At 36.2% G+C, this 12,735-nt stretch overlaps 1 protein-coding gene across 1 annotated transcript in view; it reads left to right on the forward strand.

Moving 5' to 3' along the window:
• Positions 1–12,735, forward strand: part of LOC150106920 (phosphatidylserine synthase-like) — a 215,757-nt gene that overhangs the window by 158,254 nt on the left and 44,768 nt on the right. The gene's annotated exons all lie outside the window — the stretch shown is intronic.

A 12,735-nucleotide genomic window follows, 5' to 3' on the forward strand; every position in this document is an offset into this window, starting at 1 on the left:
TGCTTTTCAAAGGTGAACTGTATACTAAAATAAACAAATATTATTCAAGAAAAAATGAAAGACTGAAAACAGTAATCAAACCTTACAAACTTCCTGACAAACTGAAGAAAATAGTCATTGATTCAGCCAGAGAAGCATGTTCTGTAATAATATGCAAGGATAGAAAAATCAGAACTCAGTGGTGCTCAAGAGGACACAGCCAGTCTTGGAAAAGAAGAAGAAAAAAGTATGTCAAAAGTTTCTAGCAAGTTATCATGTGCTGTTAGAGATTACAGAGAAGATTACGTTATGTATGGGAGGGCTTGGGTGAGAATCATATCATCATTAATTTCCTAATGTGTACCTTCAGTGGGTTTTAGGCTACTATGACAGCACTACTTGATTAGGTTTACTTTATTAATAATTTCCTATCAACAAGTTTCCTCCAAATTAGCCTATTACTTGTCAGCAATCCAGTATTGTCATATTTAACATTTTGTTCATGGGTAATAATATAGAAGATAAATATCAGGAAAATAGCAAAAATTTTTTATTGAAAAAAGCTTATAAATGGAGGAAAGAATGCAGTAAAAGGAATCAGAGATGATAAAGGTGAAAACTGTAACTAAAAATATTGTGGATATCTGGAGTATGTTGGGCTGAGTGGTTATCATTTCCGCTGTCAACTTTGGGTTCAAATACTGCTGTAGGAATGGATGACTGTGATTGTCTTTAGGCTGGAGATAAATTTCATAATATAGTGTGAAACCACCATCCTATTTATTGAAGGCCTGAAGTGACTTGAAAAAGTTCCATGTTTGGTCTCTAGAGCAGGGTTCAGGATTGTAAGAAATAAGAAAATAGAAGGAAAAAAAATCCTTTTCCTGCCCACAGTATAAATGTATTATAGGTTTACAAATAAACCATTCGTGGGTGGCAGCCACATAAAAAAAAAAAAAAAAAAAAAAAAAAAAAACCTCGAATGTTAAATAAACAAGCATTGAAATAAGTGGTAGAAAATATTCAAGAGGAGTGTAATCAATAGTACATATGAATATTTTTGAATGTGGATAGGCTACTGGAGAAGATGATATTCAACCAAAAATGCTCAAATATGGAGGTATCAAAGTTTTACAATGTTGTGCTGTATAATTTAAATAGCCTATTCAGAAAATCAAGTTCTGGAAGAAATAGAGCTTTCGTGGTAATCATTCATGTAAAGAGAAATAAAACTGGAGTTTCCTTACTGAGTGTTCCATGTACGTTTTATGTAAACATACTTTAGTACAGGCTGAGAAAACTTGTGGAAGAGAAACTTGGGGGCTAGCAAACTGGGTTTGTGCCAAATAGAGATTCAGGATCAGATTTTCACTTTGTCAGGTAGTTGAGAAATTGTAAAAATATGTCAAGGATCTGTATTTATTATTATTATTACGTGACACCTCCAAAGACTCATCAAGGGAGAGAACCTACTCTACAACGCTCTGTCTCCACCACTCAATCCACCAACTACAACAAACAACTACACCAACAGCATCTACTGCCCATCATCACTACTAGTATTTTCACAGATAATCACAAATATCCATGCCCACAGCAGGATTCGAATCTGCAGCCTTTTGGCTTGAGAGCGGATACACTAACCACTTGGCCAACCAGGCCGACATTATTATTATTATTATTATTACGCGGACTCATCGAGGGAGGACACCTACTCTACAACTCTCTGTCTCCAATCCACCAACTACATCTACACCAATGCCATCTACTGCCAACCACCACCACCACTAGTAATTTCACAGACTATCACAAACATCCATGCCCACTGCAGGATTCAAACCTGCAGCTCTTTGACTGGAGAGCTGATACACTAACCACTCTGCCAACCAGACTGGCAGAGTAACTTTTCTCCAGGTGAGGTGAATGTTCTTGTAGAACACTTTGACAGAAGTTATAACATGAAGGGTAAGATAATTATGTTCAACTTCTCTACAGGAATTGGCAAAGTAATAGTAAATTATAAGTATTTAAGTTTTGTATATTCTGGTAAAGGAATATGACAAGGTCCAGGTACAAAGAGAAATACTATTTAAATTGCAACAGTTATATATTCTGTGAATGGGGCATTATATAGAGAAATACATAGTCTATCTTTGAATTGAAGGAGATATAAAAAGATAGTTTGATGTAATCAGTTGTAAAACAAGAGTGCATACTATTTTTTACTTGTTAACCTAAACAAGTAAAACATATGTTGGCTATTTAGGCACAATTTTTTGTGAAGATGGCAAATTAAATATGGAAATAGAATAAACAGAGCTGGTATAGAATAGATTTATAATGAATAAGAGAGAAATTAGAAATATTCAGGTAGTTATATACATAACAGTGTTCAAACCAGTTTTAATTTATGGACTGGAGAGTTAAGTTAGACATAAAATAATTTGATAATTTGTCAAAGACTGAAGACCAGATATAAGAGTGCTAAAAAAAATTAGGAAAGTGAACAGATGATCTTAAGTGGTTTGAAAAAGTTCCATGTTTGGTTTGGGCTATATAAAAATACAAACAATGTGTAATTTTATACATTTTTATAAAAAAAAAAATCGAAATAAAAAATTTTAATTTAAAAAATAAATAGAAAAATCATTAGTCCACTCATGTTACTAATGTACAATAGACTTGCAGTTTTTGTATGTGGAAGTCACATTAAAAAATAAATTTAAAAAATGGCATGAATTGCAGAATCATATTAAAAACAAAGATATTAGAAAGGAACTTGACATTGTTAGCATTCAGGAAACACGTGAATAGAGCTGATCTATCTCAGCTGATACAGTTTAACAAAACAAGTATTTGATGCCAGGATAGGAAGGAAAAAAGGATAATGGGTTTACAGTGATACTGCTGGACTTTTCAAAAGGCCTTTGATAGGATATCACATGGAATTCTAATCAGTGAACTGTAGCACATGGGGGATGGATATAGAGTTGGTGGGTAGATAGATAGGAGGGTGGTTGATGGAGAGAAATCAGAGAGTAGAGTCCAAAAGAAGGCCAATGACTAGTGATGTGCTGCAGGGTCCTGTTCTTGGACCACTGCTAAAACGAATCTGACCACGTTGCTACCAATTGGTAAGAGTGATCATGTGGTCTTGACCTGGGAGGTGGTTAAATGTGTGGAATTTTCAGTTAAGACAGGGTATATGTGGAATTACTGGGCTGGTAAGTATGACAAGCTAAGGAGATTGTTTAGATTAGTGCCATGGCATGTAAAACCGCAAGGGCTGGATGTTGATAGTGCATGGGAAGTGGTTAAGGAGTGTTTGAGGGAGGTAATGACTGACTGCACACTTAGTCAGGAGAGTAAATCAAGTGAGAGTTAAATGGATGAATAACACCATTAAGCTGGAGCTGCAAAAAAAAAGAAAATTGTGGAGAGAGAATTTAAGGAGAAAGGTGACCTGCAGGCACAGGCCAGAAGGGTAACTAGTGTGGTAAGAAAAGCAAAAGCAGATTATGAAAGGAAGTTAGTAATGCAGGCTAAAGAGAATCCAAGACAATTCTTTCGATATGCTGCAAGTAAAAGAAAATATGTATACGCAGAATGATTTTTAGAAATGCCGATGGTAGGAAGGTAACTGAATCAGTTGAAATAGTAGAGAATTGCTAAGTGAACACTTTGCAAGAGTATATCATCCAGGCAGTGATATTGCAGAAATGAGGTAGCCGATGGCTTGTATGGGAACTGAGGTGAATAGCATATTACAGAACCTTAATGTGAATACACCTGTGGGATTGGATGGTATACCAGCTCGAGTCTTAGGTGAAGCCGCAAAGGAATTGTCAGTGCCCTTGACCATATTGTTTAATCTAAGTCTCAACTCTGGGTTAGTCCCGAGAAGGTGGAAAGAGGGAAAAATAGTTCCATTGCATAATGGAGGTTCCAGGACTGCTGTTTCAAATTACTAACCAATCAGGCATATCAGGAGTTGTCAAAGTATTGGAGAAGTTGGTGAAGAGAAAAATACAGGAATGGATAGATAGAAATGGGATACCGTATGGGGACAGCATGGTTTTGTGAAGAGTAGATCATGCCTGAGGCATGATCTACTCTTCACAAAAGGGGTTGGTGAGATGGATAGGAGGTGATGAGATGGAGAGATGTCAGAGAGTAGTTTATTCAGGAGTAGAGTCCAAAATAATGCCTGTGACTAGTGGTGTGCCACAGGGTTCTGTTCTTGGGCCACTGCTATTTAATTTTTTCATTAATGATATAGGAAAGGATCTGAGAGGAACTGTTCAGTTATTTGCCAATGATGCAAAGTTGGGTAGAGCAGTATTGAATACACATGACGTCAAAATTTTGCAAGATGATTTGGATAGATTGGCAGACTGGTCAAAGGAGAATGGATGTCAGTTTAATGTGGCAAAGTGTAAGATTATGCATTTTAGGATGAAAAGATTATCAGCAATATCATTGCTGATAATCAACATTGGTGGAACCGTACTCCAGGAAATTGACAAAGCCAGAGACTTGAGTGTGTTATTGGATAAAGAGTCAAAGTTTAAGGAGCACATTGCAAAAGTGGCTAAATCAGCTCATCAGATCACTTGGTTACTGAAGAATACTTTGATGAGCAGAGAAAAGCAGGTTATTGTTCCTCTTTATTGAGCCTTGATAAGACCCCATGTTGACTACTGTGTGCAGATCTGGGTGTCAGGGTTTCTTGGTGATGGGGAGGAGGTAGAGAGGATCCAGAGGCAAGTTACCAAGATGGTATCTGGTCTATGGAATGAACCTTACGAGAACAGGTTGAAGATTTGTGGGTTACAGAAACTGGTTGATAGGCAGAAAAGGAGTGATATGATTGAAACATTCAAATTAATGAGGGGTTTTTACAAGATTAATTCAGAAGAAATTTTTCAGAACAGGTGTGGCAGTGGAGAACAGTGTATTCTTTATAACTCGTGTTACAAAGAATACACCGACAGAGGATCAAAATTTGACAACTATTTCAAACAGTGATGCTTAAAACCCAGTCATCAGAAATCTGGTCACTGCTTTCCATTTAAATAACAGCCAATCAAATTTTACTCTTAAAGTCTATTTTAGAAATAGCATGGTAAAATACAGTAGAATCCCCAAGTATCGTGAAGTAACTCTTGAAAACTCTTGCTCTCATATTAAAACCTCACAATATCTTGCAAAAACTAGCAGGCATCTTCATGCATTGTAGATGCTAGATAATATGCACAACAGTTTTGGCATTAGCATATCCCACAGCAGAATACTTTGTCCCAGTGTGGCTTAACAGTGCTCACACCTCCCTGATTGATGTCAATCTTAACCAAGCCATGAGATTTATATCTGGAACAATAAAATCAACACTAGCTTACTAGCTTCCAACTCTTAGTAATATTGCTACTCCTCCTCCTCCATTACAGAGGAAATGGGCTTTAGTCAATCTATGGAATAAACTTATTGAGGACAGTGACTTACCCATACATGAAGACTTCTCCCACACAGCTATTCCAAGACTGAAATCTAGATGACTTACCTGGAGAACTGCCGTGCAGATGTTGCATAAGCATGAACCTTTGATATCACATCAGCCTGGAAACTATACTGGCAGAAACATCTCTCTCTAACTTACATGTTGCTATTCCTGATCCAACTACTAGACCAGTGGTTCTCAAACTTTTTTGTCTGGCGGCACACTAAAATCAATAAATAAATTTCACGGCACCCCTAGTATTATTTGCTTTTTATAGAGAGTAAAGTGCCGATTAATTGATTCCGAAAGACTCGAATATATAACCCATAAATAAATTGATATTACAGGTACTAAAGATATGAAAGAAAGCATGTTTAAAAGAAAACAGATTTTTTTTAAACTAAATTGGTTTATTTTCAAACAACCCAAAAACATACAAAACAAAAGCTATTATAAAGGTTCAGATAATAAAATATGAACTTAATGTGAAACATGTGCATGGTGTTGTTTGCATATTTCTTTGATATTAGGCCTTGTTTTTGAGAGACATATTCTCATCTCATTTTCAAGGGCCTTTAGTCTTTCTCTCTTCTTTGTTTTAATATTTACGAGTGCAGAAAAACCCAGTTCACACAAATAAGATGTAGAAAATTTCAATAACATGTTAAGTGCTTTGAATCCTATATTGGGATACTCCATAGTTGTTATCCAAAATGAATTCAGACACATTTCTGAATGCTTCAATTTCAACGTACGATCGTTACTTATATCAATTAATTCTTCGGCTTCTATAAGACTTATCTCACTCATTGCTGATGTTGACTCTATAAATGGATTTCGAATCCAATCGTATAAATTGACTGAAATGTCTGGAAAATAATGGTCAATTTTTTTCTTCTAACGATGTTAAATGACTGTAAATAAGCTTTTGCAGATCAGTGTTCTTACATTTTCTGGAGGCAACTTTAAGGAACATTTCTACATTGTTGGTGCTTAATTTTATCTTCCACATTTTTATTTTATCTTTAAAAGCTTTAATTTTATCTGTAGATGTCAAAATATTCTCATTTCTTCCTTGCATGTTGGAGTTCAGTTTGTTCAGATGATCGAATATGTCTGTTAAATAGGCTAGTTTGGAACACCAAAAATCATCTTGTAATAATTTATAGAATTCTGGTTTGTCTTCATTTTGGAAAAACATTAATATTTCTTCTTTAAGTTCAAAAAAATGATCCAATACCGACCTTTTGAAAGCCATCTTACTTCGGTATGAAAAAGAAGATTCTTGTAATGAGATTGCATCTCTTCACATAGTCCTGCAAATATTCTAGATTTTAATTCTGGCCTTGATATAATTAACCATCTGAATGATTTCTTCTAATACACTTTTTAATTCCAAGCCTATTGTCTTTGCCACCAATGATTCACGATGAATGAAGCAATGAGTCGTTATAATGTTCTCATTTTCTTTTCTAGCAAAGGAAACAAACCCTTTTGTAATTCCAACCATAGAAGGTGCACCATCTGTACATATACCTACACAAGTTTTCCAAGATAGACCATTTGTATTAAAATATGTGTTCATTATATCAAAAACATCTTTTCCCGTCATAGTTTTTTAAAATTCCTTGCAGCATAGAAATTCTTCAATAATTTTATCATCTTCAATGAATCGAGTAAAAACAAGTAAGTGTGCTTTACCACCGATATCAGTTGACTCATCTAACTGCAAACTGAAAAATTTTGATTCGATTATTTTGGTTATAACTGACTTTTCAATATTGACTGACAGATCATTAATATGTCTACTCATTATCATTTGATAAGGGAATCTTCTTTATTTCTTCTTCTGCCTCAGTACCAAAAATTGTTCTCACAATTGCTGAACAGACCGGACGAATCAAGGTTTCGCTGATAGTATGAGGCTTCATTTCCTTCGCAATTATTTCAGCGACTAAATAACTTGCTTCTTGAACTCGGTCAGAAATTGTAAACTTTCTTACAAAACTTTTACTTTGTTTTTCTTGTAATCTTATTAACTCTTTGAAATATTCAGGATTTTTATTCGACAAGTTGTCATGTTTTGTGGAGAAATGTCGCAATAATTTGCTAGGAATCATAGCCTCATTTGATGAACCAAACCACACAAAATACACTTACGTCTGGGAATTAATTTATCACCACACCACGTAAATCCCATTTTTAGATAGCTCTCTTGATATAAACGAGTTTTTACATTCTTTTTCATTGTTCCCTTTTTACATGAACTTATTCTTTCTGTTTCTGTTATTTCATTAGCGCTTTTTTTGTTGCTGAATGTTAAAAATGGTCAAATCTTCATTAATGCAAGTATCAGTTTTTGATAATTTATTAGTGCAAATTGGTTCGTTAGCTTTGCTACAAGTAGACATTTCTTGATCGTCAGAATCTTCACTTCTTCTTTTTTTAAGGAAAAAATTATTCATGATTTTGAAGGGCATATGTAATTTTAATATTTTATTTTAAATTTTATTTCAAGTAAATAATTTTTTTTCTGGATGGAAAAAGGAAAATCATTTTTTTACGATGTCTCTCGTTATAGTTGGAATATATAACAATAAGAAAAACCTCTACTCACTGAATTTAACGACTTTAATATCATACTTTGTTTATTCTCACCGATGACAAAAGACTCATGATTTTTGTTTAGGGGAAATGATCATGTATAATGCTTGTCACACTGAACAGAGAAATACTCAAACAGACAGCAGGACAACTAACCATTCATTAGTTCATTTTCCCCAGTATTTATGTGCCGTCACATATCTAGTTACTACGACACGCGGTGATCTAATGAAATCCCAGGATATAATATAAGAGTGATACAAAAAATGATAATTTTTATATACACTTCATCCATTAAAATCAAAATATATAATTTTTTTGTTTTTGATTTAGTTATTTGTGGCAACTGAATATTTTGCTTTTTTCAAACCCAGTTTGAGAACCACTGTACTAGACTAATGGGTGTGACCTTCCAAGACATCTATAATCAGGATAGGACATGGGAGGTGCAAACATGCTCCATAAATGGAAATGGACTGACCTCTCCATACTTTGATTATGGCAATTTAGCCCAGTCCATTAACCATATTTTTAGTGACTGCCCTGTGTTCTTTTATCCTGGAACTTATTGATCCCATGCACAAGAGATCAAAGGAAGTATAAGCACATCAGCAGCATGTGTGGAGTGTAGATGAAGACTGAGATAGAAGTTTTTTTTAAGTTGCAGATTGTAGTTGTTTGGGAATACTTCATAAGAAAGACTGTTCCAGAGGACAGAAGAAGAGAAGAGAAGTAGGTTTGGTGAAGGAATGATGGTTTGCCAGTTCAGCTAAGCAATCATCGCTGAAGTACCCGTAGAATAGACATAGTGCTGAAACACTGCATCTGTGAGATAGAGGTTGAAGTGAATCTATAAAAAAGGAATCATCTATGAGCCAAATTGATTTCCTCGAGACAGCATCAAGGATTTTTTAGGGAAGATTTTAGCACACCATCCCAAATATGTGAGCAGTGGTCTAAACATTGGCAGATTTGGGATTTGTATATAGTTAAGAGTTGGTTGGGTGTAAAATAACATCTTGAATGAAAGAAAATGCCTAGTTTTTTAGATGTTGAGGAAGCATTGACGTGTGATGTGTTTATGCTAGAAGAGACTGGTCTGATCTTGTCTGGTGATTTGTGTATTACTCAGGGTAAAGGTAGGTAAGCTAAGATCTCTTTTGCAAGAGAAAAAGATAAGACTGTGTTTTGGTGGCATTGAACCTAACAAGGTTGGCCTTGCCCCATTGAAGAAAAGTGTATAATCAATGTTTAAGGTATTTGTTATAGATGATCTTGTAGCCTGGGATGTCAGGGTACTGCATGGTTTGCCAAATGAGTAAGTTGAATAAAGAGTACTTTCATCTGTAAAGTTGTGAATAAGATTAGCGGTGATTGTGTGATTGGGGGTCATTTATGCACAGGAAAAAGAGAGTAGGTGATAGGGCAGAGCCTTGAGGCACTCCATCATTGACAGCGAAGCTCAGAGAGGGAGTCATCTACCATGACTTGCAGACAACAACCAGACAGAAAACTGGCTACCCAGTTTTCACAAGGAGACTAAATGATGGCAATTTCTTTAGTAAGCCTCAATGCCAGACACAGTTGAAAACCCTGGAATTGTCAAGGGTGACTGTACAAGTTTCTCCGAACCCTTCCATGGAATGTGTGCAGTGGTGGATGATGTACCCTACAATGTCAGCTGTGGATCTTGAATGGCAGAATCCATACTAGTGGTCGCTGATTAATTGGTGGTCCTCTAAGCAGTAGAGAAGTTGGTTATTGATGACTTTATCCATTATTTTGGAGAGGACAGAGGTAATGGCAATTGAGTAATTTGATGTTAGACTTCTATCTCCCTTTTTTGGAATAGGATGGATGTGAGATTGCTTTTATGCATTGCAATAAGACCAGCTGTGCATAAAAGATTATAGCGATGATTCAGGACAGATGTCAGCTCTGGAGTACAGTATTTAAGAACAATTGGAGAGATGCCATCAAGACCAGATGACCTTTAGTATTCAAGTAATAATAGTTTTCTGATGTCTTTTTGTTGGGAAAACTACTGGAGCCATATGGTGCTTGGATTCTGGTATCATAGGAGGTGATTTCCGTCAGTTATCTATGCAGAAATTTGAGGAAATGAGCAATGCCAGGAGGTTAGCTTTATTTTTGGGTGAAGTAACATCAGGATGAGAGAGAGGTGGAATTGCAGGTGAGAGAAATTGAAATTGCATCCATTAGTCATAGCAGGAACCAGAAGGCACTGCTTTCATTTTTATAGGAGAGGCAAATGTTCTGCTGTTGGCCTTGATAAAGTAACTTCAGTCTTCTGATGACTATTTTGCATGTGATGCATGCTTTCATGTAGGCAGAGTATGAAGCTGGGGTTCTTGATGCAAGCCACCTGCAGCAAGCCGAATTTTTTCTTTAACTGTTCTAATACACTTTCTGTTGAATCAGGGCTTGGAAAGTGGACAAGGAGTTTGGGTTGAATAGGAGATGAAGGCCTTCATGCCAGAGCAGGTGTTAGGGTCAGATGAGTGGAAGCAGTAGTCTGACCATAGAAAGGAGGAATAGAAATTCTGGAGATCAAATCCATTGGCACCTTTGTAGTGCCAGAGGAGGATGCAAGTTAAGGAGTGGTTAGAGGAAGGGCATTCTGTAAGAGAGGAGACTTGTACAAGATTGTGGTCTGAGTTGCCAAGAGGAGAGATGATCTCCATGTTGTGTCTGGAAGAAGAACTGATCAAAAAGAGATCCAGAGTATTTGGAGAATGAAGAGGGTTATCAGGAATTCGAAAGTAGGTAGATGCACAATTTGCATTAGGTCATTACTTAGAGCAAAGAATTCTGCTTCTCATCCAAAGCATGATCACTGGTGTTGAAAAATGGAAGCCATTTGGGATTGTGGACATTGAAGTCACCTAGGCAGATGATCTCACTTTTGTTAGCTAGATTGCAGATAGTCAAGTTTTATGGAAAGAAATGTAAAGAAGCCTGATTGGTTTGTCAGTGTTTGGAGACTGGTAAATGAAACAAAGGAATGTTACTAAATGGGGCAGGAAAACATGAGCCAGAGAAGGTCAAAAGCAAGGGATTCTAAATTAGCCATTCTCTGGCAGGCTATGTCAAGTTTCACAAAGGCACTGGTGCCACCTTTGTGACGAAAGTAATCTTGAAGTGGTTTGGGCATTGGAGGTGGACAGGAGTAGCTGTGACTTGGGTTTCTGTCAGGAGTAATATGTCTGGTCTGGAAGACTGCAAGTGGCAGTGAATGTCATATATGTTGAAAGTTTATTTTTCACTTGGTTAGACTATAATAAATTTAGTTTACTCCTTTATCCAAGTGTGAGCAAACAAAGTTTGCTCCTGAAAGTATCTTCAGGACTCGGGTAAGGTGGTACAACACTGGGCGACTCGTTGCAAAGGTGGAGCAAGCTAACATCACTCCTATCTCAGTATCTCCCATAATGCAAAACACTTCTCCTTGCGGATATGTATAATGTTATGCAGGTAGTGGCCCTTCCCTTAATGCATAACATTATACATATCTGCAAGGAGATGTGTTTTGCATTATGGCAGATACTGAGATAGGAGTGATGTTAGCTTGCTCCACCTTTGCAACAGTTGCCTGGTGTTGTTACCACTTTACCTCCAGTCCTGAAGATACTTTCAGGCACAAACTTTGTTTGCTCACACTTGGATAGAGGATTAAACTAAATTTATTAATGTCATGGATGTTAGTAAAAAATGGATGTGAAAGTGGGTTTTTAGCAAGGAAATTCTAGCTTTGTTTGTATGTTGTGATTGGTTGTGATGTGACTTTTCTTTGGATCAGTTTATGAGGGAGATTCATTTTTGTTGCAATGTTGGTCATGGTTTGTAAGAGCTTTCATAAGTTGAATCATAATTAGATAGAGGAATATAGTGTTATGTATTCCTCTATCTAACATGCAGTGAGAGAAGATGGACTCTTGAACATGACATCCATACAGAGAGAAACCAGTTACTCAGTTACTATGCCACGACTTGATCTTGACAGTGCTTCCCCCCCCCCCCCACCCACACACACACACATATACCACTGCTTGAACTTCCTCTCCAAGCCATGACATGGCAAAGTATTTGGCAGTGGGATGCACCGCACCAGTTGACCAAGAAGCTTCCTGACTCATTATTGTGACAGGTTCAGGTCTGTACACTAAACCTGTTTTTTTTTTTTTTTTTTTTTTTTTTTGTTAAACCTGGATCTTTATTGTGGATTCATACTCTGTTAAACTATGATGCCTTTTCTGTTTCTTCTCTTATCACTTCATATATGCACATCATTGCTAAACAAATAAAATCATGATGATTATGAGAATTAGCTAATTTTAGTTTTATGAATTTATCTAACAAGAGATGGAGAGGAGATTTAATTGAAGTTTAATAGTTAATTCAGGTCATACATACGATAAATACCAGGAATTTGCTGCAGTTGACTGAATTAGATTTAGTGAAGAAGAAAGTTAGAACAATTATACAAAGTTCGTTTTTACCGTTCAAGTAGAAAATATGTGGAATGGCTTTCAACAGTGGTTTATAAAATTGTTTATCTTTGTCTGGAATAGTAGATGTCCTTTCTACTTAATAAATATTCTGTAATATCTAATTTCTGATCTACTTTGAATGAG

The sequence above is a fragment of the Typopeltis vanoorti genome, chromosome 5 (genome assembly GCF_054136105.1).
Source record: "Typopeltis vanoorti isolate ZY-2024b chromosome 5, IOZ_Tvanoo_1.0, whole genome shotgun sequence".
NCBI lineage: Eukaryota > Metazoa > Arthropoda > Arachnida > Uropygi > Thelyphonidae > Typopeltis > Typopeltis vanoorti.